We start from the raw sequence: 27114 nt of genomic DNA on the forward strand, positions 1-27114 counted from the left end.
CCACTGGAAGGTCTGCCCAACAGCCGAGACTGCAGGCAGCTCTCACGGAGTCTTCCTGGACCCCTGGGTGCCCAACAGAGGTGGTTACCTAGCCAGGCTTTGGAAAATTCCCTCTGAAACCTCTTGTGAGTGATGAGTTTACACTTTAGAAGGAAAATGGCTAGAATGGTGGAACTCGAGGCAGAGTTTCCGGGAATGGATATGGGAGGTCTGGGAGCCAAAAGTGAACCTCTGGGCTTGAGGCTAGCTGCCACCTATGGCGGAGGTGTGTCTGGATTGTGTGCCACTGACTCCAGGACAGGCTGCATCTGTGGGGGACCTCCAGGGCATCCCCCTCCTTGGCCTGCCCCGATGGGCTGATAGGACCCCGCCTCAGAGGAGGTGGCAGCCATAATTACAGGCCTCAGTGGTGGCAGGCAGGCGAGTCATGAGGTGGGGGTGACTCAGAGGATTGCTCCATGAGCGGGGCGGGGGTGGGGGCCGCCTGTCTGCCCCTCACCCAGCTGGCCTGAGGAGGGCCTGGACACCCCTTGGAGGACCTGTAGGGCTACTGGGTGTGGTCAGCCCAGGGTCTCACCCCTGGGCCTGTGACCCAGGCTCCTGTGCCACTTTGCATTGTTGGGACCTGGCATTGTTGTAGGAGCCTGGATCAGCTGGGTTTTCCCCTTGCTCAGTCCCAGGCCTCAGCTTCTGGGAAGTGGGAATCAGGGCTCAGAGGCACCCAGTGGTGGAATCTGACTGAGGGTAGCAGGCTCAACGCCTTGCAGATTGATTGACCCGTAGGGGAAAGCATCCGGGAAACTGAGAGAGAGAGAGACAACCTCAGACGTGTAGACTGAGAATCCGCAGATGATGTTTGCTAGACCCAAATATTTCCAGATTCAAGGATTCATGGATTTGTAGACTTGTAGAATTACAGATTTCTAAAATCAGGAATCAAGTTACAGTTGGTTCCAGAGAATTCATACATCCATTGAGTGAGAGATTTAAAAAGAAAAATCAGCAGCTGAAGAGGTTAGGGGTGAATGATCTTGGTGTCTTCAACTTGCTGCCACATGGGTCAGACAAGAAAATAAAAGTATAAATATTCATTTTTCTCATTCTATCTAGTGAGAGGGAAAGTACACAAAACAGAAAGTCAACCGCTGGTGAATTGAGGCATTTATTGTTCTGTTTTTTATTTTTTAACTTCCTATGGATTACAATTTGTCAAAATAAAAAGTCAGGAAAAAGTAAAATAGAAAATGAAATGTAAACATAAACCACAGTGTAATAGATTATACAACTCGGTGACCAACAATATTATGACTTTCTAATCTATGCATCTGTAATTCTCTGTAATGTGTTCATGTGTGTTTTATTTATATGTTTCTGCCGGGCACCTACTGTGGGCCAGGAGCTGTTCTAGGGCTCTACAAACATCGGCTCATTTAATTTTTGCAACAACCCTAAGAGGTGGGTGTTATTGTGATGCTTTCCCAGATGAGGAAACTGAAGCACAGAATGGGAGAGTAGCTTGTTCAAATTGTGGGCATTGTGTTGCTAGGCATCTATTGCATGCCAGGTGCTGTGCTAGACTCTAGGACAGAGCATTGAACAGGACAGGCATTGTCCTTGCACTGGGGGAGCTTGGCAGGGGAGACAAATAATAAACAAATGAGAAAGATTGTCATTCGTTCAAGGAGGAAAATAGGCCTGCTGCTTAGATGGAGGACAGGGGGTGAGCATGAGGGCCCCTGTGAGGAGGTGGCATTTGAACTGAGACCCAAGGGCAGAAGGAGGCTCACCAGCAAAACACCTACCCTTTGCCCGGGCTGTGCCTTCTGCCTGGAGTGCCCTTCCTTCTGCTTTTCTGTGCCAAACTCCCACGGTGTTCCAGTCCCAGTTAGGCAGGTGCCTCCTCTGGGGGTAGGAGGAGGACTGGGGAACTTCCCCAGCTGGAGGGGAAACCTGTGCTACCCAGTCTTCTCCCTCCTTTCTGTTTCCAGAGTAGATCTTGAATTTGGAAAACTTCCACTTGAATCAGCAGCGCTGCCCATCTGCCAGCTCCTGCGCTGGGATCTCTCCTGGAGTAGGAGGCACAATTATCTCCAGGGAAGCAGATGGGGGCCCAGAGAAGTTAAGAGATTTGCCCAAGGACACACAGCCAGCAAGTGTTTAAGGAGGGATCTGCACTGAGGACTTACAGGCTGACTTTTGGTTATTGTTTACCTGCTGCTTCCCTGCCCACCCTGGCGGCCCCTCAAGGGCAGACTTTGGGAGCCAGAGTTTGTTCTATGCTCGGCATCACCCAGCTCTGGGTCTGGGCTGCTTGGAGAAGGCTTGTGGAATGACTTGAACTGTGCCAGGCTGAGATCATGAAACTGAGCAAGGGCTAGACCAGAACCCTAGGGTTCGCTCTACCTCCAGGGGAAAGCAGGCAGGGGCCTGAACCTCGGGGCTCCCAGAGGTACCCTGTACCTGCTGCCACCCTCCATGCCCCACGGAACACCAGGAGCCCATTTGGGACAAGTGGCCTGCATCACCCCCCACCAGGCTGGGTCCAGACTCTTTGCTCCCCAAGCCAGTTTCTGGCACTGACTGGCACAAGGCCAGGCTGTCCACACACCCAGCTCCCATCCTGGCCCCAGTTGCTCCACCAGGCGGTGGGGACAGGGTGGTGCTCAGGAGGCTCTGTCTTAGATAAAAGGAGTGTGTGGGGGGGAAGCCCGGCTCCCTTCCCAGTGTCTCTCTCATTGCGGAAGAAGCCCAAACCCTGGAGTTCTCAGACTGGGTTCAAGGCACGCTATCCTCTGAGGCTCTGAAGCCTGGAGCTTTAGTCTTATCTGCAAAATTGAGACGATGAAACCACCCACCCCAGGGATGAAGCTGTAGCATAGTGGTCAGCACACAGTAGGTGCTCAATAAATGCCGGATGTTCCAGCTCAAGACTAGGGCCACTGCTGAGGATTTCTATGATTCTAGTCTTATTCACTGATTCACTGTGCCTCTACTATGAGACCCTACTATGTGTCAGGCCCTTGCAGAGTGTTGGGGTCACACCACAGAACAGAGCAGACAAACCCCTGTTTTTGGACAGATAGATAGTAAGCAAACAGCATCATTTCAGACCATGGTAAAGGCTTAGAGGAGATAAAAGTATGGAGGTGTGATGGAGAGTGACCAGGACCTTCTTAACTAGGGGGACCAGAGAGGGCCTCCCTGAGAAGCAGCTGTGACCTTAAAGAGGGGTGCCAAAGGTGAAGGAATAGCCAGGGCAAAGGCCCTGAGGTAGGAATAAGTTAAGTGGATCCAAAGAATAGCAGGGCAGCCACTGTGGCTGAAACAGAGCAAGTGAGAGGGTCGGGTCCTGCAGGGCCTCTAAGGAAGGTGTGAGGAATTTTAATTTCATTCCCATGGTGATTATTATAAACAAAGACCAACGTTATGAATGACTACAATATACAAAGTGCAAACTCATGGTGATTCACTTCCAGCCCAGAGCTTGGGCACTTTGGCTCAGGCAGCTCAAAGCAGGGTGCCCGCACACCCTGCCCCGCAGCCTCACTTTGAGAAACACAGGTAACAGGTCATCACAGCGCAAGGTGCCAAAGCTGCGTGTTAGACGGCATGTGAGTTTATTAGCTGGGAATGTGGCCACCCTCTCAGGACTTCAGTGCTTTTAGGACAGTGAGGTGGGCTGGGAAGGGGGCATAATATCCCTAGCCCTGATTTCAACAGCATCTTGTCAACTGGGGAAGGCTTGGGACATCAGCCGGTCCAACCCCCTCACCCCCAGACGAGGAACCTGAGGGCCAGACAAGGGGAAGTGAGTGGCCAAAGGTGACACTGTGAGTCAGAGGCAGATGTGGGACTTGAACCCAGGTCTCCTGACTTCCAACCCAGACTTTCTGAGAAATGGGTGTCTTGCCATATGTTTCCCCTTTGTTGTTTCCTCCAAAATAGCGTCAGCTGCCCTTGGGGTCAGTGAGAAGACGTGGGGCAGGTGTCCAGAGATTTGGGGCCCACCCCTTACTCTTCTGCAGGGTTTCTCATCCAAGACGCAACTGGCAGTTTGAACGAGATAATTCTCTGCTGCAGGCAGCGTCCTTCTGGAACCTTCCAACCACCTCTTGGATGGACCCCTGCCTGGAGACAGGGGCACAGGGATGCCTCTTGAGAGAACTGGAAAAAAGGGAAGGAAGAAAAACGTTTAACCTCAAGTTAGTAATGAATACTGAGAATTTAACCTGACAAGGGCAGTTGCTGGAAGTTGAGGTAAACAACACACATCTGCAGGATGATTTAACCCAAGAACTGCTCCCATGTCAGGAGAGCAGATCCTTTGGCTCAAGACACAATATCCACACAGAAAGGGTTTCACAAAGGGTGGCTTCCCATCAGCCTAGAGATGAGCCTGCTGTGGGAGCCTGAGGCCCAGAACTCACAGAACGGATGGCAGAGCAGTAAAGATCCCAGTGTTGGAGGGGCATCGGCCAGGTTTGGAAAAAGCTGTGCAATGAACAATGAGGGTGTGGGAAAAAGCACTTTGGAAAAATGATCTAGTTTTTGAGAACAGACTTTACTTTTTAGAACAGTTTTAGATTTACAGAAAAATGGAAAAGAGAGCACTCTATACCCAGTTTCTCCTGTGATGAATGCCATAACATTGGTATAGTACATTTGTCAGAGTTAATGCACCAGTGTCGATGAATTATTATGAACTAAAGTCCACAGTTTATCCGGATCTCCTTAGCTTTTGCTGACCCCATCCAGGACTGCACATCACACTGAACTGTCATGTTCCTCTAGGCGCCTCTTGGCTGTGACAGTTTCTCAGACTTTCCTTGTTTTTGGTGACCTTGACAGGTTTGAGGAGTACTGGTCAGGTTTTTTGTAGGCTCTCTTTTCTTGGGAGAATTTGTCCAATGCTTTTCTCATGGTGAGACTGTAGTTATGGGTTTTGGGGAGGAAACTCTCAGAAGTAAAGTGCCATTTTTATTATGTCACACTGAGGGTACATACTATCAATAGGATTTATCGATCCTATTTATTTATCTTGTGATTGTATTTATATATTAATATTTATTATATATAATACATTGTATTGTATACAATAATTATACAATAATTTATTAATATTATGATACTATTGCGATCATATTTATTTATTTATTAGTTATCTCATTCAACGGTTGATTTATTTATCAACTGTTGTTGTTGACCAGGTTGTATTTGTCAGGTTTCTCACTGTCAAGCTCTTTTACCCCCTTCCACACTGTTCTCTCTGGATGGGAGTTGCTCTGTATAGCCCCCACCTAAGGAGTGGGGAGTTAGGTCTGCTACATAAATGGTTGAGAGCTCTTCTGCATGGCAGATTTGTACATTCCTTCCTATTGATATATATCCAATTGTTTACTTATATCAGTATTTATTTTATACTTATTTATGCTTATTTTATTTATACTTTGCGATATAATTCAATACTACTTTATTTTTTTGCTCAGATAGTTCCAACTTTGACCACTGGGAGCTCTTTCAGTTGGCTCCCTGACCCCTTGATGTACCCCCATCAGTGTAGGTTTTTGTTGTTATTATTTTGTCTCTGTTTTTTTGAGCACTTCCATACTTCTGCTCTGGCTCATCTTGTATGTCTCCTGCCCTCAGATCATCCATTTGTCCATGGAGCCCTGGTTCTTTTTTTTTGGAGAATGGTATTAGAAACCAAAATCTGGGTGCCAGGTGTGCCCAGTGCTAGTGGGTAGGCATTTCTTTAAGGCTTTCTCTGCTGATAGAGCCAAGAAGTATATGTGTGTATACCAACCCTGAATACACACTTATTTGTAAATATTTCTATATTTAGCTAAACATGATTTCATACTGATGTCTCCAGAATTCATTATTCTGAATGCTTATTATGTGCTAAGTACTTTCTAAGTGTTTAACACAAATTTTCTCCTTTAAGATGCACAACAACCCCGGACCCTGGTTACTCTCCTCAACCTCACTTTACCGATGAGGAAATGGAGGCACAGAGAAATTAGGTATTTTGCCCAAGGTCTCCTATATAGTAAGTAGTAAAGGAGGCTTCAAACCCAGTCCCAATCATGTTAAACATTAAAATACATCTACATCTTGCACAACACAGAATTTATATATAACTAAAAAACAAAACTAAAACATTGCCTTATAGTTGACTGGTTGATATAGTATTATATTTCAAAGGCATTTACTTAAACGTCATGATTTCCTTTGAAGCCAATACATTATATTTTAGATTTCAGACGTTTTCTGCTTGAGTCTCTCTTATCTTTAATGACCAATGGATGAAAGGGCTCAGGAATATACTGTTACTAGTCCACCTAGCCACTATACTGGGCCATGCTCAGTACCTCCCTCCAGCTGGCTCCATGGGAAATTCCCAGGGGGAATTTCCTAGGCAGTTCAGATCCCAGAGGGCCAAAGGAAGAAGGAAAGGAAGCATGGAGGGAGGGAGGGGGCAGGGAGCATTGGTGTTCTGACCCCTAGGTGTTCCTGGTGTCATTCTGGTCTGACCTGCTGGACTTCTTCAGGGAGTCTTGGACAGGAGCCTGCCCTGACCCCAGCATGGCCTGATAGCAGCCCAAGGCCCCCTCCTGCTTTTCCTCACACAGGTCCCCTCTTCTCAGCCCAGCTCCACCCTCCTTAGGCCCAAGGTAGCCTTGTTCCACCTCCTCTAGGAAGCCCTCTCTACCTGCTCTACCCTCAATGACGGCCATGTTCTCTGAAATCCCAAGCCTTGACCAAGGGTCTCAAATTAGCAGCCATCAGAAATGCTTTCTTTAGACTGCAGAGTGTTTTCTAGAATTTTGATTTGGGTCTGGCTTTGAAGAGCTAAAGATTGCATATAAATATGTGGATACCCAGCTCCCTTACAAATGTTGAAAGCCTGACAGCCCCGAGAGCCTCACATTCCCACCAGCTGGGTCTGCCCCATGCCTGGTGCACACTGGGTGCTCAGCCACTGTGGACAGCGTGGGTGGGCGGGGTGTACTCAGCTTGGAGCCTTAGCTTTGGAGGTAGACAGGACTGATTTTCAACACCAGCCCTGCCCCTTCCTGGCTGTGGAACCTGGGAAAAAATGTTTCCTCTCATTCAGTCTCATTTTCTCATCTGGAAAATGGGCTTAAAATAAAACCTACCTCATGGGGCTGTCATGAGGATGAAGTGAACTAATACATGGGCAGGCGGGGTGGGGCTTAGGGCAGGACAGGCACTCAGGGAGTCTGGATAAGTACTTCCTTCTCTTTCTTGTTTTCTCCCTTTGTTTTGCTTTGGCACCTCTCATTTCCTGATGCCCCCACTCTCCATCTGTTCTTTCTATAAATTCCTACTGTGTGCCAGGCCCAGCTGCTGCCTTCTGAGAACTCCTTTCCTGGTCTAGCTGAGGAGATGTTTCAGTCATGCTTGTACTTACTACTTATTCATTCACCTGCTCAACAGGTGTTTATGGAACGCCTACTGTGTGGCAGAAGTTGTTCAGAACATTGAGGATATAGCAGTGAACAAAACAGACAAAAATCCCAGCCATCAGGGAGCTGACATTTCTAGTGGTGGCTGAGAGACAATAAACCAAGAGTATCAGGTGGCACTGTGATTCTTCAGTTCTGTAAAGAATCGTAGGCATGATGGACATGCTGCTGCTTGGTCAGGGAAGGCCTCTCTGTGAGCAGTGAGTGAGTGACCATATGGCTGGCTCTCTGTGGTAAACGCATTCCAGATAGAGAGAACAGCAAGTGCAAAGGCCCTGAGGCAGTTATGGGCCTGAAATGTTTGAGGAGCAGTGGGAAGGCCTGTATGACTGGCGGCGAGTGAGTTATATATTTCTGTAATGTTAGAATGCTTCTTCTTCCCCCCAAGCCCCATTTTATTTTTACAGTGATTCTCTTAATTTTGTAATCCAAACACACAATGACAGTTTATAAAAAAGAAATAATATCTGGGAAGTCCTTGGCCTCTTGTTGGTATGTAGAACAGTGACTGCTATTATTACCATTTCTTCTCATTTCTGGTAGGAATGAATCAGTTTCTTCCAATGTTTCCTAAAGAGGCAAAGGGCCCTTGGGCCCTTGTCCCACTGTGGAGTGCCCTTCTTCTCCTTTCACTGGCTTTACTGAGATATCACTGACCTACAACATTGTGAAATGTAAGGTGTATGATGTGTTGATTTGATCCAGTTACATATTGCAAAGTGATTACTACCACAGTGTAGTGAACACCTCCAGGGGAGTGCGTTTCTCCTATCCCATCATTGTGAGGGTTTCTGGAAGATGTGTGAGGTGAGGGTCTGTGCGTCTGTGGCAGGGGCAGGGGGGTCTCCTCCTTCTCCCCTCCCATCCTCCTCTGCCCTCCCCTCCCCTTTTCTTTTCCATCTGCAAACTCCTCCCATTTGGGAAGTCTTATTTCGGGGCCATTGAACGTGTTCTCTGGAGTTTGTGATACAGAGAGGTGGGGGCAGCTCACTGTGTCAGAAGGGGGCTGGTTCATGGACTGCCTAAGAATGCGAGTCTTCAAACAGGGCCCTGGTGCTGCCTGCAGGCCTCTTTCCCTCCAGACTCCCTTACATCTCGCCCCCTCCTGGACACTACCTGGTCCAACCCCATCGTCTCTTGCTCTGACCATTGTGGTCACCACCTCCGTGGGCTCCCTGCTTCTGCCGGGTGCCTCAGTCGGTTCTCCACATGTGCAGCCTGAGGAGCCCCTCAGAGCTGTCAGACCATGTTCTCCTGCTTGGCCGCTCCCCGGGCCCCACCTCACTCAGAGGTCCTGTGTGGCCTGGCGTGAGCCAACCCCTCTGGCTCACCTCCCCACCTCGGCTCCGGCCTGCTGGCCTCCTTGCTGCCCCATGAAGGGCCGGCTCCTGCTCTTGGACTGCTGCACCCTCTCCATGCACACGGCTCTTTCCCCTCCTCTCATAGGATCTGCTGGGCCCCTTGTCACCTGTCCCTGCCCAGCCTCTGGAGTAGGGCCTCCTGCGACACCTGCTCCGGGCTCCCTGCCTCCACCTCCCAAGCCCTTCCCCACTATTTGGAGAAACACACCGTGGGTCTGTTCATGTGGCAACTGCCTGCAGCCCCTCAGGGTGTCAGCTCCAGCAGGTTGAGTCTGGGGCTGTGTGCCAGTGCCTGAAATGGTATTGACGTGCAGTATGCAGTAGGTACTCAATGCTTGCTTGGTGAACGAGTGAGCATTAGTGCATTACAGTCACACCTTGGAATTTTTGCAAGGTTCTTAAAGTTACAGCAATGGCTAGTTCAGGACTGGGAGGCACTGAGGATCAGCTGGCTCTGGGGCCCACCCGCCCCACCCAGGTGGGGCTCTGTCTCTCTCTGTCTTCCTTTTCGTCTCTGTCTCTGTCTTGCTCTTCACCCTCTCTTTGTCTCTCTCTCTCTCTGTGTCTGCCTCTTCTATTCCCTCTCTTCTCCTCCCCTCCCTTCTCTCTCTCTCTCTCCTATGTCTCTGGGTACCCCTGTCTCTCCTCTCTTTGTCTCTTCTTTTCCTCTTTGTCACCTCCCGCCACTAGCCTCCATAGGCACGGGGCCAGCTCCTGCTCTAGAGCACTTGGCTGCCTCTGCTGCCACCGGCCACTGTCTGCCCCGCTGAGGGGCCCCCTCCAAGTGTGGCCAAGCCCATCCTGTGAGAAGCAGGGAGGGAGCCAGGGAGGCTCGTGCTGGGTGTGGAAGCTCGCAGCAACCTTCCTGCAGTGCGATTTGTCAAAGCTGGTAACCTCTGCTCTCTGGGCGCTGCTTTCCTTGTCTCTCCAAGGAGGATAACAGTTTCTGGGACTTCCTTTATTTCTCTTCCAAATATGCTTATTATTTTATTGGCTTGTGGTGAAGCTCAGAGAAGTTTATGGGGTGGGTGATTTTCACCAATGCAACCTCTAAGGCAGAGAAGCAGTCTGCCAGGAGCTGACCAGGTGTGGGGCTGGCCTGGGTGTGTTCCCTGACTTAGACTACTGCCTGCCCTGGGCTTGGCGCATGGGGCTCTTTCTGCCCAATCAGGCCTCCTTTCAGAAACTTGAACTCACTAGGCTGCCTCTAGTCTTAGGACCCTGACAGGTGCTGTTCCCTCTGTTTTGGGATGTTCTTCCTTCTATCCTTGGCCTAGTTAAACTCCTACTTGTTATTCTGATTCTGGCTCAAACACCACTTCCTCCAGGAAGCCCTCCCTGACGACATCCCCACAAGTCAGGTCACCCTGGCTACTTTCTATCACTTAACTACACTTGTAATTACTTTATTTGCTCTCTGCTTCCACTGGGCTCCCCACCCATCATCTGAGCTTAGGCCTCCCCTGAGGGGAAGTTGGGAGGCCCAGAGGCTCATGAGTCAGCAAAGTTCTCCTTCCCCTCTTGGCACTTTCTCTGGAGAGGCTGGGAGATGGCTTCCTCCAGAGAGGCCTACATTCAGGGGCACACTGATGGACAGGAGGCGGGCTGGCCCACTCCTCGTCCCCTAGACCAGACCTCCAGCGTCAGACAGCTTTTCTCCATCTCTGTGATAACCCCACCTTGCCTGAGCCGCCACAGACATGCTTTCCTGCTCGCCCACCCCTCCTGGAGAAGCCAGAGGGAGCTTTTCAAACCAGATCTAAGCTTTAATCTGCCTTGCTCCAAACCCTTCCATGGCTCCCTATGGTATTTCAGAATAAAGCCCAGCTGGGCTCTAAGCCCCCTGTGGCCCCTGTGACGTTGCTTCTTTCTCTTTGTGCCGCAGCAACGCCCAGCTCCTTGTAGCTCCCTGCCTCCAGATCTTTGCACTTGCTGTTCCCTCTGCTCTAACCACTGTCCCCCCAAATGGATGAAAGCAACAGGAATCGCTCCCCATCTCCTTCTGGTCTTTGCCCAAATATCCTTTCCCAGGGAGGCCCGTCCTGACTGCTCTGTTCACACATTTAACCTCCCTACTGCCTCTTCTCCCACTTTCCTGCTTTATTTCTCTCTATAACCTTGATATCTGGGAATAGGCCCCATGGGATACTGATTCCTCTTGTTTCTCTTCTGTCTCCCCCACTAGATGTCCTAGTAGGGTAGGTATCCCCAGCAAGGAGTGGGCCTGGGCTGTGTGGCTTTGGGATCAGACAGACCTGGCTTGGAGTTCTGGTTCACTTACTTCCTGTCTACTCCTCTCTGGGCCTCAGTTTTCTCATCTGAAAAATGGGAGAAAACACAGGTTGGAGTAAAGGCAAAATAGAATCCTATGTGTAAAGTGCCTGGTGTCTACATATGTCTAGAGAACTCCCCCACTTACCCCACCCCACCCCCAAATGACAGTCAAAGTGAGAACTCATCATTCATTATTTTGAGGAAATTGGGGGACTCTATTCTGGTCTGTCCACACCATGGAATATTATGCATCCATTTGGGGGAACAGTGGTTAGAGCAGAGGGAACAGCAAAAGCATAATATTAAAAAATGGTTTACAGTTTTCCCAATTCACAGTGACTTTCTTGTTTGTTTGTTTGTTTATTTTTAAATATGCTTTATTACATAGGTATTTTTTTTCCTCTAGGATTTATTTTTAATTGAAAAAAATTCAAGGTAAAGTACAGTGTATATAGTATTCTTTGTTCTAAAAAGGAGGAATGTATACATTCATCTTTTTTTATAGTTTTAAAAATTGAGGTACAATTCATATAATACAAAAGAAACCATTTAAACTAATCATTAAATAATTAACCATTTAAAGTGTGCAATTCAGTGACATTTAGTACATTCACAATGTTGTGCAACCATCACCTCTGTTTAGTTCCAAAACATTTTCATCTCTCCCAAAGGAGACCCCATCCACATTAAAAAGTCACTCCCCATTGCTGCCTCCCTCCAGCCCCCTGGCAGCCACCAACCTGCTCTCTGTCTTTATGGGTTCATCTATTCTGGATATTCATATAAATGTGATCATGCAATATATGACCTTTTGTGTTTGGCTTCTTTCATTTAGTGTGTTTTCGAGGTTCACGTAGCACAAGTATCAATACTTCATTCCTTGTTACGGCCAAATAATGCTCTATTGTGTGGACAGACCCCATTATGTTTACCCATTCATCTGTTGATGGACATTTAGGTTGTTTGCACCTGTTGGTGGTTGTGAATAATTCTGCTATGAGCAATCAAGTATGAGTTCTTGTTTGGTGTTTGTATTCTTGAATGAGAAAAGCAGGATGCTGAGAAGGTGGTACAATGTGATCCTGATTTGTAAAAGAAATGACAGATAAAGAAATCCCTTATCCAGGCAAAGTCTGTATAGGATTTTCATGCTTACAGAAAAATATGTAAGAACACATTCTCAAACGTCAACATGGGGAGAGAAGAGGCTTTTGCAGAGAAGGAAAAGTGAGAAAAAAGGCCAGATGCCAAATCAAAACAGTACACACAAAATGATTCCATTTAGGCATGTATGACAAGTTACAGATTGAGTAATTGTGTATGTAGATGTCAAAACAAACAAACCCCCAAAAAACAAAACAAAAAAACTCCAAAACTATTCTCTGTCAGAAGAGCTGAGCAGGAGCCTGGTCAGCTAGAGAACCTGAGGCTGGCATACAAGGGAGTTCCAGGGGTGGGTGTTCTCCGTGGGGTCCCTCCCTGTCCAGCCCTCCACCCCACACTGATTGTGAGGTCCCACTGGAGGCAGATCTCCTCTGCTGCTGATTCTTTGGCTGGGACTTGTGAGTGGGAGCCCAACTCTTCTGACTCTTCCTTGTGGGGGTACAGTTGTCCTGCCTGGGGAGCCCTCTGCAGTGAACCCCCATGTGGTTCCCATTTCCTGCAGGGAAGTGCTGAGACAAGGGGAAAGGTGCGAAGGGGCTCAGGAGGACAGAGAAGTGGGAGAGTGTGGCCCAAGGCTGGGGATGGACCCTATGACCTCCTCTGACCTTGGGCCCTCACCCAGGTTCCCAGATAGGCTGGGCCTCCTGGCTGCAGAACTTGGCTTTCTCTCTGCTGTCTCCATTCTTTTTTTAGATCTTTCCACCGTCCGGAACACCGTAGGAGATGGTATAATGAGCGCCAAGTCCTCATCACCCGCTTTGTCAAATCTTAACATTTTGCCATGTTTATTTCAGATCTATAGCAGTCAGGGTCTGGCAGGAAACAGACCTCTCTCAGACTGGCTCGCTTGAGGAGAGTTCGATACAGGGACTCTTCAAAACTGTGGCAGGGCTAAGGGAACTGAGAAGGAAAGGTGTGGGGTGGGGCTGGCACCAGCAGGGAGCTGATGTTTGCAGGGTTGGGTGCATGGAAGGGATGCTGGCAATAGCTGAGACCTTCAGGAAGGACAGCTCCAGCCAGGGGAAGCAGAGGGAGGGGGCCCTTCTGCTCTCCTCTGCCCTCCCATCTCTGTCCACACCTCCATGCAGGGAACCCCACAGGAAACCTAGAGCAGGGCTGGTGGCATTCACCCAGGTCAGCTAGCTTCCCAGGCACAGATCAGGGTGGGGAAAGTGGAGGCCAGGGGGAGCAGAAGAGGGCAGGTCACTAATTTAGCCTCCCTGGGCTGGTGGGTGAGTATTCATGGTAGCCCCTGGCACTGGTCAGTTTTCAGTTCTAGCCCCTGGGACGTGGGTGACATGGGGGGATCTCTTGCCATCTTAGTTCCCTTTTCCCAGCTATTATGTGCCTGCTGGTAACCTTTGCCATTTTCAAGCTCTGGTTTTTAAGCTCCTGTTAATCAAACACTACCTGCTATCTCCTAAGTGTTTCACACAGCTGGTGGCCTGAATCCTTTCCCCACCTAGTTTTGTAGCTCAAAAAAAAAGAAAGCAAGGTTCAGAGAGGAGTAAGCTATGTTCCAGGCAGGGCCCAGAGCTGGACTTGAACACAGAGCAGTTCTTGGGGAAATTTGAGCCCTTAAACACAACACCCTCTGCCCCATGGTTCAGGTTTCCTCCAGCTCTACTCCCTGAAGTATGCAGAAGGAGCCTCCTGCTGAAAGGCTCAACTCCCCTAGAAGTCCCTTGATGCCCTGCTCGAGCTGAGGGCCCAGGGTACCCAGGCCCCCTCCTGGGAAAGTGTTCTGACTCAGCCTGACCTGGGCTCTGCCAATTACACCTGCATTAACTTGGGTGATGATGTGACTCCCCAGGCCTCAGTCTCTCCACCTGGAAAATGGGCACACTGTGAGCTTCTCTATGCAGTGAAGTTGTGCAGGTTTGATGAGGTGACATGCATGAAGCCTAGGACCCAGCACACAGGAGCGTGTCCCAGTGGGCCTTTCTGCGTTTCTGATTTCCCTTGAGTTGCCTTCTCCTGGGGGCAGGATCCCCAGCTAGAGGAAGGATGAGGCCTGGCCCGGGGACCCTGGGGGGGCCTAGTCCCAGGACAATGCAGAGCATTGAGTTCATGCCAGCCCTGGTTTGGGGTTGGAAAAATAGGCGAGTAATCTGGGCTGGACTCAGACAAAGGCCTGGGGGCCAAGTTGGCTGAGGGGCGTCAGGTTACCCCCCACAGCCTGCAGCCACACTGGCGGTTTCCCCAGCAGCTCCTGGGGATGTTTTTTTTTCCCCAAAGATTGTAATTAAATGAGCCACCAGGGCCCCTTGCTGAGGCCTTGGCAGACGGGTTTCGTTACAGGAAGAACTGCAGGTACAGGGGTTCACAGGTCTGATGGAGCACGTCATGTGATAATAATCAATAGTGGTAATAACAACAGCCAGCCTGCAGGAGCGGTGCCCTCCGGCCAGGCCCCAGGTGAGCTAAGCTATGCATGGATCCTCCCTCCAGCCCTGAGAGGCAGGTGCTATGTCATCCCGTTTCATAAATGGGCAAACTGAGGCTCAGAGACACTTTGGAGCTCCCCAAGGCTGTTCGCTTCATTCCTTTAGCAAAGTGGGGGTGAGGCAGTGCAGGGTCTGGAATCACACAGGCCTCCACATCTCCTTGCCTCAGTTTCTACCCTGGAAAATGGGGATAATCCTGGAGCTGACCTCTTTGATTTGTTGTGAGAATCGAGTTAGTGGCGTGCAGTGAGGACTCAGATGTCTGCCCCATTTCCCGTTCCAGAATGAATAAAGGCCCGGCTCTGCTTTAAGGAGTTCGTACTGGTTGACGCCCTGTCCTCTACCTCCGCCTCTTCCTCAGTGTGTAAAGGGCTGAGGCCTTCAGTGGGTTCAAGGGGTGGGCAGGGGAGGCTTCAGAGGAGACTTTTTGGGGCGACCTCTGCTAAGGGAGATGGTGAGAGGGTAGATCTGGGCCGAAGGAAGAGCCAGCTCAGAGGCCTGGAGGCTGGAGGGCACTGCCTGGGAAGCAGTGCAGTGACTGAGTTGGACTGTGGGCTTCAAATTCCCCCATGTCTGCTGTGGGACTTAGGCAGACTGCTGGAGGTCTGTAGTCTCAGACTTTTACCCATAGAATGGGTGTGTGAGAAGAAAACCTGCAGAAAAGAGAACAGTGCCTGGCACATAATAATGCTCAATGGTTGTTATTTTATTTATAACTGCTTCCTCCAGGAAGCCCACCCTGAACTCCTTTGGCTCCAGAGACAATGGAGGCATCCTCCATCACAGGATGTTCCCTCTTCCACATGCCTCCCACCCCCACCCAGATGCTCTGCCTAGGACCCTATGAAGGCTGCATCCCAGAGCCTAGGAGGAACACATCATGGAGCAGCTGTGGCGGCCAAGTGTTGAGTAAATGGGGTCACTGAGCAACTGTTACGTGCCAAGCCCTTTATACACAAGTCTTGTCTTTAACATCTTCACCTGAAATGTTGGCTTTGCTGAGACTGGCACGTAGTAGGTGATGGAATTGCTCAGATGAACTAGTACTAAGAGGAAAGAAAGCTTTCTGAGGATGGGGGCCTTATCAGGTTGAGCTCATGAGACAATAAGAAGAAAAACAATAGTAATTATTATTTTCTCTGCTCTAGGCTCTTGCTGAGTCATTTCAGTTCGTCTTCCCAGTAGGTTAGTACTGTTGTTGTGTCTATCTCATAGACAGGGAACCTGAAGCACAGACCGGTGAAGTGGCTTACCCCAAGTCACACAACTGCTGAGTCACACAGCCAGGATCGAACCCAAGTCTGTTGGACTGAGGAGCCTGCCTTGAGACTGTACCAACGTACTTACTCCTAATTAGAGCGCAAGTGCTATTCCTGTACCCATTTTGCAGATGAGAAAACTGAGGCTTTGAGAGGCAAAATGGCTTTCCCAGGTCTGGACACAGACATCAAGGCTGAGCAGAAGGTTCCTGGGGGGGGGGCTGGCTTCCCAGAGAAGCGCCCTGAGGGCTAGTGGACACCCCCCCAGCTGTCCTGTCTTTAGTGTCTCTGGCCAATATCCTGGCCTCTGTTTACCCAGTCCAACACCCAAGAAACTGCCTCTTCCGCTTGCCTGGGGGTCTTGGGAGCCTTCACAATAGGATTCTCTGTCTCTGCAGCTGGTTTTCATTCAAGCCCTTTGTGCTGAAAATAAAAAAATGAAAAGAAAGCTTGACTCCACCCCTTTCCTTTGCTTCCTAGGGAGGGAGGAGGATTCCAGCCCCTTCTTTCCCTCATTTTGGGACCCAGAGATGTCTGCAGTCTGCCTGAGGTCACACAGCGGGGTCAAAGACAGGACCCTGGCCCTGGAGTCCTTGTCCAGTGCTCTGCTCACAGCGCCCTGATTTCAGGACCAGCTGGCCCCTCCCTGCCCTACCTTTGCTCTTCCTGGCTCTGTCCTCTAGGCCTGGGGGGAGCTGAGGAAATGGGACTAATGTTCCCCGAGGTTTACTACATGCTGGGCTCTCCACCGTCCCTAAACTCTCAGAATCCTCACTGCAGCTCTGTGAGGTCCTGTCACCCCATTTAACACACAAGTAAACTAAGGCTCAGAGAGAACAAGGGCCTAAGGTCAAGCCCTTGGAAATGGCAGAGCTGAGATTCGAACTCTTGCTCCCACAGCTGAGTTGCTGCCACGTCTGGCACCCTTTTTAGGGCCCTGTAGGGAGGCCCAAGCCCCAAGGATGGCATGGGATCTTAGAAGGAAGTGGGAGCCTGGGCAGGGCCAGGACCCTGGCGCAGAGCCAGACAGGAACAATGGGTCCTCAGAGCTGGGTGGCCCCCGTGGGGTGCAGCTGGAGCCAGGGCCTCAGGCAAGGCGGGTGGGTGGGCCCAGGAGACTCCACGCCCCTTCCCCCTCCTCCTGCTCCTGGGCTGGGACCTGGGGACACTCCAGGCACGCAGCTCCCCAACCTGACAGGCCCAGGGCTCCAGCAGGAGGCAGGGCCAGCCTCCTGAAACAAGAAGGGCCAGCAACCATAGTTCCTCTTGGTCAAGCTCTAACTCAGGCCAGGCACTGGGCTAAGGGCTTTCCTGGGTCCCCACAGCAGGCTAGGTGGGGGCCTGTGACTAATGTCCTTTTACAGATGTGGAAAGTGAGCCCCGAGAGGCCCTTGGCAGTTGCCGAGAGCCACACAGGGACAAAGGACTTGGGAAAGTCTCACTCTCAGAGAGTAAGCTGCTTTGTCCTGTGAGGCATGGAGGGAACTCAGTTGCAGTGGGGGTGCAGTGGGTGCTCACCAAGGGTGATTTACTGAACATGGGGCTGGGGCAGCCAGGACTTGGGTGAATCCCGCCCCCTGAGCTATCATGAGGATTAAACAAGGTAATGGATGCCCAGGACTAGAAATGTGCTTGGTATAGAGTAGGCACTTGTTTTCTCCATGGGAGATCTACTGTTTGTAAGAACAGTAACTCACACTTGTGGAGACTGCCATGCACCCCAGCCTTGTGCCTAGGTGTTTTTGAGCACTCTCTACCTCTTAGCTGCTTTCCTGAGTGCTTCCTGGGCCCTGAGGACTCATGACACCTCCACTACGTGCTGTCCTTATACTGGCACATGAGGAGGCTGAGGCTCAGAGAGGCCCAAGGACGTGTGGGAGGCAGTCAGCGTGGTGCACAAGCCAGTTTTCCTTAGCTGGGTGGCCTTGTGCAACTGCTGACTTCCCTGGGCCTCAGTTTCCCCATCTGTAGCATTAGGTGTGTCTATCCATTGCATACTAGACTTACAGGTGAGGGTTTAAGTATCTGTTTTCTCCCTGGAGCTTGCTGCCCCAAATAAAATCTTCTCTAAAAGACTCCTTCTCAGCCTTCTCATACCTCCCCTTCTCTATTTTCTCCCCTGTCTCAGGGTTCATTCCTATTTTCCTCTTCTCCCAATTAGTCCATCTTTCCTGCCTGGAATAGTAAAGACGTTTAATTAAATCTTAGAACAAGAAGTCTGGATATGGGGCTGGTTAGCTGGATTCTAGGTTAGCATTTCTTCACTTCTCTTTTCCTCTTGGGCCCCATAAGCTGCTGTGGCACCAGACATTGCTTCCTGCATAACCACATCCTAACCAGGAAAGGAAGGTGGGGGTGGGCAGAAAAGGGATCTTTTTCATCCAGAATCTCACTCTTTCATCAAGCAGGAAAATATTTCCTAAATGTTCCAGTAAACTTGCCCTGTGATAATGTGACAATGGTGTCACATACTCACCTTTAAACCAGAAAGGAATTTCATGGTTGTCTTAGACCAATCAGGACTCAGCCTGTCCTGCTGCGTCAAAGAAATATGGCTCTGAAGGTGGTGGGGACATAGCTGGGGCTCTGAAGGTGGTGGGGGCATCACCATTCCAGTCTTACGTCCCACCTCTAGGTCACACTGGGGGTCCAGGCTGTGCTGGGCCTCCTCTGGCTTGTCCTCTTGGCAGAGTTGGGCCCCCTGGGCCACTCCCCACTCCTTGAGTACCATCTTCCCAGGCCTCTAGATGCCAGCTCTCTGTTCTCCTTTGCTGCCTGCCCCTCCTGAGGCTCCATAAATGGCCCTTGAGGTGAGGCGGGGCCCTCTCCTGCCTTCCTCTGACCCATCCCTGGTGAGCTCAGCTGCCCTCCTCCCTCCCCTCTGGCCGCACTGACTTTCCTTTTTCCTTAAACAGCACACCAAGCTTTTTCCCACACCTTCCTCACCTTTGCCCATGTTGTTCCCTTTGTCTGAAACACTGTTCTTCTGGATCTTTCCATGACCTCCTTCTCCTCATTCAGGCCTCTACTTCTCAGAGAGGCCCCCAGACAACCCCATATAGGAGCCTCTCCATTATTACCTACCCCTGATCCTGATTTATTTTTTGCTGAGTGTTTATCATCCCCTCTCTGTATTTATTTGTTCATTTGTTCAGTGTCCTGCACCCACCCTGACCCTACTCTAAAGCACAGCTCTGGCAAATCGGAAACAGTGTCCTGCTCAGCATGGGGCCCGGCACACAGTAGGTGCACATAACATTGCTTGGTGACCATCTCAGCAGCTCCTCCCAGGGATGCAGCCTGTGTGGACATTACCTGGGTCCCAGATAATCCCTAGCTGAGGGCTGATGGGCCCCTCCCATCTCAGGGGCATTGCCTGGAATTTGGGGGTGGGCCGAAGGTCCCAGGAAGTGGGGAGAGGATCTCTGAGCCTGCACTCTGCCCAGAGCAAAGGGCTGCGGAGCCCAGGTCTTCACCACTGCATCACAGAGCCCTCAGGAGCCTGGGGGGTGACACTTGGCAGGAACGGCATTCAGGAATTTTCTGTCCTCCCTCGGTGCTCCTTTTGGGAACATCTTGTCTAGTGGTTTTCATTTATTTTCTCTTTTCTCCAAGCTATGGTACCCATTATTCAGCAGAAGATCCCAGTGTGGTGGCCCCGATCCCCCAAGGGCAAGCTGTAACGCTGGCCAGTAAGGTAGAAATGTATGGTGGCCAAGTTCCCCTTGGAGATTCCACAGAAAGGACACAGCCCTCCCCAGCTGAGGAGGATGTATGATTTCCATAAATTCAGCCTGCCATTCCCCGCAGTGCAGGATCCCACCTTGGCAGGGGGGTGCCTGGCTTGCTCTTGGGGCCACAGTGCGGGAACAGGGCCACATCTGAGCTGATGCAGGCTGTGGGGGAACCACTAATCCACGCCTCCCTCCCCTGGTATATCCACCAGGCAATTGGCTCTTCTCTCTCTGAGACTGTCTTGTTATTTTTTGCTGATCACATGTAGTTGAATTCCTGTCAAAGTGCCTAAGTTGTGACTGCCCTGAATATAACATAGATAATGGGTGGGGCCGGGGGACTGTTCTGGTTCATGTCAGGGGTGAGGGCCTCTGGCCTTGACATCTTCTCTAGGGTGACCCCAAGGCCCATTCTTAGGATACCAGGCTCAGGGGATCCCAGTCTAAACACCCATGATCAAGGCTCATCCCCTTGGTTACCATCCGGGAAGGTAAGCCTCTGAGCAGTGAGGGATGTGGCACTTTGGGGACCAGGAGTGAGGTGGCTAAAGCAGCCATCTTGGAAGAGATGTCTGGGCAGACCAGGTGGGGGACAGGGCCCCAGGCCAGAGCAGGATATGGGAGGGAGTACCTGGAGGGTGTGACTTACCTGTTGCTGCATTCATTCTGCATTTATTCATTCAACAAATATTAACCACGTTATCCTCAGAAATGTCCATTTGTAATTGACAAGCATAAAGTGATTTTAGGGCCTATAATGGGGCAGGAGGGTCTTTGTGGTTGGCAAGGTTAGGAAACCTTCCTGGAAAAGCTGAGCTGAGAACTGAAGAGTGAGCAGAGGCCAAGTAGATGAGAAGGGGAGAAATAAGTGTTTCAACAAGTGAGTATAGTACGTGCAAAGGCCCTGTGGTGGGACAGAGCAGAGGGAATAGGTGAATCTAAAAGGTCATGTAGCTGGAGTGGGGGTGAGGGGTGAGTGTGGAGTGAGGAAGGCCAAGGGCCTGGATGTGCTCCATGGGGAGAGTGGCCTGGTCTTGCGCTGAGGGCGGTGGGAAGCCTTAGAGGGTTTGAGCAGGGAGATGGGATTATGAGGCAACCCTGCCCACATCTGCCTTCCTGTCTGACTACCTGTTATGCTCTGGCTTGGCATTTTTCATGAATGCTCTCTTCAAATCTCTACCATTCCTAAAGACCAACTCCTGAACGTGAAGGGGCTGAGCCCACTTGTCAGGAAACTGAGTCTCTGGATCTTCCCATGGCCCAACCTGCTTCCTCCCGCCCAGAGAAAAGAGGAACAGGGAACTGATGCCCCGTGGTCAGCTGCAAAGAGTCTGGGCTGGGAATGGGGAGGGCAAGGCCCTCGGAGGCCCACGCCCGGGATGGGCAGGGGCCCTGCTTCCGTTTAACCACAGCCCTGTGACATGCCCCAGAAGGGAAGCAGGGGCCGCCTGTCCTCATTCCCGTACCCTAGGGAAGGGACTAGGGGTACCCTGGGGGAGGGTAGGAGCCTGGGAGAGGCTTCACTCTCCCATGCCAAACTGCAGGATTGCACTCTTGGAGAACTTTGGGGTCAGCTGAACCCAGCTGGGTGACCTTGGTTAAATCCCATCACCTTGGCTTCCTCCTCTATGAGGAGAGGATCAGAAACTCTCCCCAGACTATTCTCAGGATTAGCATACAGTGGGGCCTCACTGAATGGCTTGTTGACAGGTTGTTGGTTGAATGAATCAAGGATGTTTTTCTTCTTGAAAGGAGTAGCCAATTAGATTTAAAAAACCCATGTATTTGACATTCAACAAATATTTATTGAGCACCTACTGCATTCTAGACATTGTTCTGGGTGTTATGGAGACAGCAATGAACAAACCAGATGCAAATGCTTGCAGAGGCCCCACTACCCTGCCTGGTCTGTGGCAGACATCACTAACTGATCATCTTTCCTGCTGAAATCAGAGTTCTCTCCAGCCCTGTGCACCTCCTGGGGGCTGACACATGGTAGTGGTGGTGGTGGGTGGGCAACCTGTCACTCCTAGGGAGGGACAGCAAGTGGGGACGTGGATGATCCCAGTGAGAACCCACTAGTTGATTTAAGCTGTTTCCTCTCAGTCTCTTTCAGCAAGTATCTATTGAGTACCTACTGTATTACCAGGTTCTGGGAACATAGCAGTGACCCGAGTGGGTACAATGCCTGCCTCCTGGAGCTGGCATTCTGATGAGGGGGCTGGACAAACGAGTAGATGCTTTCAGACATGGATGCAGACCACAAAGACATAACCAGAGGGTGTGGTGGAGAGCAATAGGGGAGGCAGCTAAGGTGGCCCGGGGGTGGGGACTCTGGGAGGAGGTGACATTTATTGAGACCAATGAGATGCAGCCACAAGGGAAAATGTGGGGAAACAGTGTTACAGGTGGAGGGAACTGCAAGGACGAAGGCCTAGAGGTGGGAACTGGGCTGTCTTAAAGAGCAGAAAGAAGCTTGTGTTCCTGGGGAGGCATGAATGGAGAGGAGAGAAACAGGAGGTGGTGCTGGAGAGGGCTTCTGGATTTTATCCTAACTGTGATGGGCAATCGGTGGAGGGTTGAAGCAGGGAAGTGACTTGGTTGGGGTTACATTTTTGATTCCTCTGGCTGCCACGTGGAAAGGTTGTATAGGGGACAAGGGTGACACAGGGAGACCAGGTCGGAAACAACTGCAGATGTCCAGGTGAAAACTGATGGTCACTTGGACCAGGATGATGGCAGTGAGTACAGGGACAGCCAGGGCTGGCGGGAGCCCCAGGGCTCTGCATTCGGTTTCATTTTTCCTTTTATGCTATCCACCCTGGGTCACTGGACTTTCCCTGGCACTGCTGGTGGAGCTCACAGGATACTGGTGATCCGGCCGTTCCTCCTCCTGGGCCCCTCCCTGCCACACCCTGGACCGCAAACCCCCCTCTCCAAAGGCAGCCCAGCCCCAGCTACTCTGTTGATGTCTCCCCCAAAGTCCAGGCATTGCCTGTGGTTCCCCCAGTATATTGCTCCAGCCTTGCAGGCTATTCAGAAGGCACTTTGCAACCCCATTTGGGCAGATGCTTATTCTGTAGCTGCCTTCTTCAGATGAGGTTTGTCCCCGAGGACAGGAGCCTGAGAATCCAGGCCTGCAGGGGTGTATTTGTTTCAGGGTCCCTGATGATAGTACCCAAAGGTAGCATTGCCAGAGGACAGCCTCTTTCTTGGGAAAGTTTCCCTCTGATCCAGCCTGTGGGTGGATGGGGCAGACGTACTCTCCTTACTTAACTCAGGCCTCGGGTGCTTGGATTGGCAGTGGCTGCAGAGCTGTGTTGAGCAGGGTTCCGAGGCTGCATCCGGGCCCCTAGGAGGGAGAATCGTAATTAATTAGTAATGCCTGCTGTGGACCCAGGAAGGAGGCTAAGGGTCACATTGACCTCATCTTTGTGTTTCTGGCATGCAGTATGTTCTCAGGCCTGCCCTCTCCCATTGTGCGCCTTAATCTTCAAGTATAATAGATGCTGTTTGAAAACACTCTGTGGTTTTGGTTTCCTCATCTGTGAAATGGGGATAATATTGACAATGCCCCAAAGGTGTGGGGAAGCTTGAGACGTTTCCCTGCTCCCCAGAAGTGACTGGAAACATAGGTCCTGACAGCTGCATTGTCCAAAGTCACCCAGCTGGGAGATGGCCAGAACTGGGATTTGAACTCAGGGCCGCTGAATCAGGGTGGGCAGGCAGAACAGTGGGGCTGAGGAGGGGAAGGTGCTGCGCGGATCTCCCTGTGACCCTGGGCCCCACTTCTCCTTTCTGCCCAGTGCACTCAGCACACAGGAAGCCTGCCTGGGGCCTCCCTTGCCCATCCTGTCTGCAGCCAGTGGACACGGGGTCCTGGCGTCACCCGCCGCCACCCCGGGCCTCCTCCTTCCTGTCTTGTGCAAGACGAGGCGTCCCCCCTGTGGAATGGGCAGGCTGCTCAGGCGGATGGGTGGACGGGTGAATGGGGGCCTCTCAGGCGGGGTCCCTGCCTGCATTTCCCACTAGCAGGCCTCTATGGGCCCTGGCCCCTTCCTCATCCTATTTCCCCCAAGTTTAGGTAGCCTTGAGCAAGAGGCTGGGGAAACCAGGAAACTGGGGAGGCTGCCCAGCCAACATCTTGTCCCAGCACAACAGATCTGGGCTCTGGCCATTACAGAACAGGTCCTAAACAACAACAGCTGTAACACTGGTATTTCCATTTATTGAATAGCTTTTATGTGCCAGCCACTATCTTGTTTAAACACCAATATTGATATAAGCACCCACTATTTGCCATGTGCTGTCCTAAGTCTCTTCTATCTGGTATCCATTGAATCCCCACAAAACCCTTGTGAAGTCATTTTTTTTATGATCCCTCTTTTCAGATGAGGAAACTGAGGTTCTGAGAGGTAGAGGGACTTGCCCAAGGTCATGCAGCTCAGCTGAATCCCACTGAAGGTCATCTGTCTGTGTCCCTGGGCCAGCGCTGTTCTGGAAGTCAGGAGGCCTAGAAGGGAGGTGCATTTGGCCACTTTCTGGTTGGGCAGCCCAAGGCATGTGAGTGGCCCCTCTGGGCCTCAGTTTTTCCCATCTGTACCAGCTCTGGTTTCTCAGGCTTATGTTTTTGGGTCAGAAGATCTGGGGCAATGCCAGAGTAGGCAGCATGAGGACAATAGAGGAACAGAGGACACTCTGGGATGGCCACATAGGAGGTTACACTTGTGGCCAATGTCCTGAGTATTTCTGCCCAAGGGCTTCCTGTGGCTGCAGGAGTGTGGGGCAGAAGTGAGAGACCCTTGCCAAGGGAGGTGGGAACCAGTATGTCAATAGCCGGGCTTCCTTGCCCCTAGGGTGGGACAATGCTAAGGTGTGTCCTGCTCCTCCCAGAGGTCCCCAGGGTCCAAGTCCACAGAGGTGACCTGCTTACCCTCCTTCCTTGCCTCACTTCCTTACTCCCTATTGGTGTTTCTGGATCACCTCCCGAAAAAACTGTTTACCCCAAACCCTTGTCTCGGGCTGGCTTCCTCCACCTAAGCCAGCAGTTGTACCTCGTGGAAGTATAGCTTTGGAATCAGACAGAACTGAACTGGGCTCTGCCACTGCCACTGACCTTGCCTATGACCTGGGGAACCTGCCCCCTTTCTCAGAACCTGGATCCCTCCATCTATGAAATGGGGGCCAGGTGACGATGAGATGGATAGGGGAGTGTGAGGCGAGGGGCCGGAGCAGAGTTCTCAGCTGTGGGGCCCGTGGAGGATGTTGAGTGCCATTCCTGAAGGCTTCTAGGGTGGGATGAGTAGGTGGATGAGGCAGGCGAAGAGGGCAAAGGGCACAGCCTGGTTGAAGGTGTGGAGGAACTGGCTGTGAGTCCTCCTCAGCCCTGTTTGGCTGGTGGGTGGATGGGAAGGACATACTGATTCTAGGGGGCAGAACAAAGAACAATGGTTCACACTGTGGGGTGAGGTTAAGGTATGAAAGAGCATCTGCCCTCACCACGTAGGCAGCACCTCATCCCTGGTGTCCCAGATTTGGAGGCCGCCTATCCATGGGATCCTTTTTCTAATTCTGGGCTTAAGGCAATGTGTGGGGGCCTAGGTGCCCCTCTTTCAGTGGGATGAGGCCTAATACCCGGAGGTGCTCCCCTGCCCCCATAACAAACAGGGGGTCTTCCCTGCTGTAGTAATGGCACTCCCAGCCTCCTGGCTGCCCAGGCTCCAGACCCAGGTTTCCCTCTCCTGTTCCCATGCCCAGCCCACCAGCAAGCTTGTCCAAATGTCCAGGGGTCTACCTCTGCTGCCCTGTCCTGGGCTAGCACTGCCTTCTCCCACTGGGACCTTTGTAATAGCCTCCTCTTTGGTCTCACTGCCTCCACTTGTGCCCTCCTAAGCCAGAGGACTTTGCTTAGAACCCATGACAGATCCTGTTCCTCCTCTACCCAGAAGCCTCCATGACTCCCACTGTATTTGAAGCACAAGCCAAAGTCCCTACGGTAGCCCACAAGGCTTTGGGGATCACCTCTCCTGCCCTCGAGCCCTCTCTGACTTTACTCCCTCCCCCACCGCAGCCAGTCCACTCTGCCCCCTTTTCTACTCAGCTGCAGCCACACTGACCTCCTCTCTGGGCCACAAGAATGCCAGTTATGTGCTGCCTCAGGGCCTTTGCACTTGCTTTTTCCTCTGGAATGGAGAGCACTCTCCTCTCAGCTTTCCTCATGGCTCCTTCTCTGCAGTCAGGACTCAGCTCCAAGGTCACCCCTCACAGAGGACCTCCCTGGCTAGCCCCTCGTTTCTATCACCCATATTGTTTTATTTTCTTCCTAGCACTTAGAGCTTATCCTAGAAAATTACCCTGCTTGTTTATCCTTTTATTTTTCTGTCTTCTTCCACTGGAATGTCACTGTCACTCAGGTGGGGAGGTGTGTCTGCATTGTTCATTGCTGTACACCCAGCCCCAGCCCCCAGCACAGTACCTGTACTGAGCAGGTGCCCAGTAAACACTTGTGATTCAATGAATGAACAAATGAATAAATTAATACTTACTTGGCAGATGACGGGGCAGAGAAAGCCTCAGGGGGCTCACAGTCCTGCTCTTCCTCCTGACCCACTCTGCTCTCTGGAGCAGCTTGTTGCCAATACAACCACGAAGAAGGTGTGCCAGGTTTGGGATCCTGGGTGTAAGTCTCTACCCCTGCATGTCTCGGCTCATACTGTGGGGCTGTAGGCAAGTCAGCTTCTTAATCTGCAAGACGGGTCACCTGGAGGTCCCAGTGGCACACGGTCGAGGTGCAACGGGATGGGATGGGATGGTGAGGTCTTACACATAATAGGTGACACATAATAGGTGTTCAGTAAATAGAGTGGCTGTGGCAGAGGCACTGGCTTGTGGTTCCCTCCCCCCACCACCCCCTCTGTTCCAGAACCTGTAATTACCACTTACCCTGTTCAGTGGGCCCGAGGGATTCCATGTGTGGGCAGGGCTGTGGCCAGGGTGCTTGCCCTGGTCAGGCGGGTCCCACGGGCACAGTCCCACTTGGGCCTGGTGGCTGACATTCCAGGCACGTTTCCCAGCCCTGGGGCAGCCACAGGCCTGCACAGTGTGGGGGTGGGCACGGGGGTCGTAGGCTTCCTGCTGGGCCTCCTGACCACCAACTTCCTGCTGGGCCCCCTGAAGCCCAGAGGGGCCTCTGAGTCCTCCCTTCTGCCTCCACCTCCTTCTACCACCATTGTTGCTTATCTGTATTGGTGCAGAAGCCTCCCTCCCACCGTCCAGAAACTCCCTCTGCCCACTCAGCCAGAGAGGTCCTTTAAAACCAAGGAGCAGCCCATGTCACTCCCTTGCTGAGTTGAATCCCCAGTTCTGAGAATCAGTCCTCAAATTCT

General features: G+C 51.4%; 1 long non-coding RNA gene across 1 annotated transcript; it reads right to left on the minus strand.

Moving 5' to 3' along the window:
* Nucleotides 1–635: 635 nt before the first annotated feature.
* Nucleotides 636–27114, minus strand: LOC118920707 (uncharacterized). Its single transcript, XR_008998012.1, has 3 exons — nucleotides 26672–27114; nucleotides 23007–23081; nucleotides 636–4164 (listed from the first exon to the last, which is right to left on the minus strand). It is a non-coding gene; the product is annotated as an uncharacterized LOC118920707 (long non-coding RNA).

The sequence above is a fragment of the Manis pentadactyla genome, chromosome 5 (genome assembly GCF_030020395.1).
Source record: "Manis pentadactyla isolate mManPen7 chromosome 5, mManPen7.hap1, whole genome shotgun sequence".
NCBI lineage: Eukaryota > Metazoa > Chordata > Mammalia > Pholidota > Manidae > Manis > Manis pentadactyla.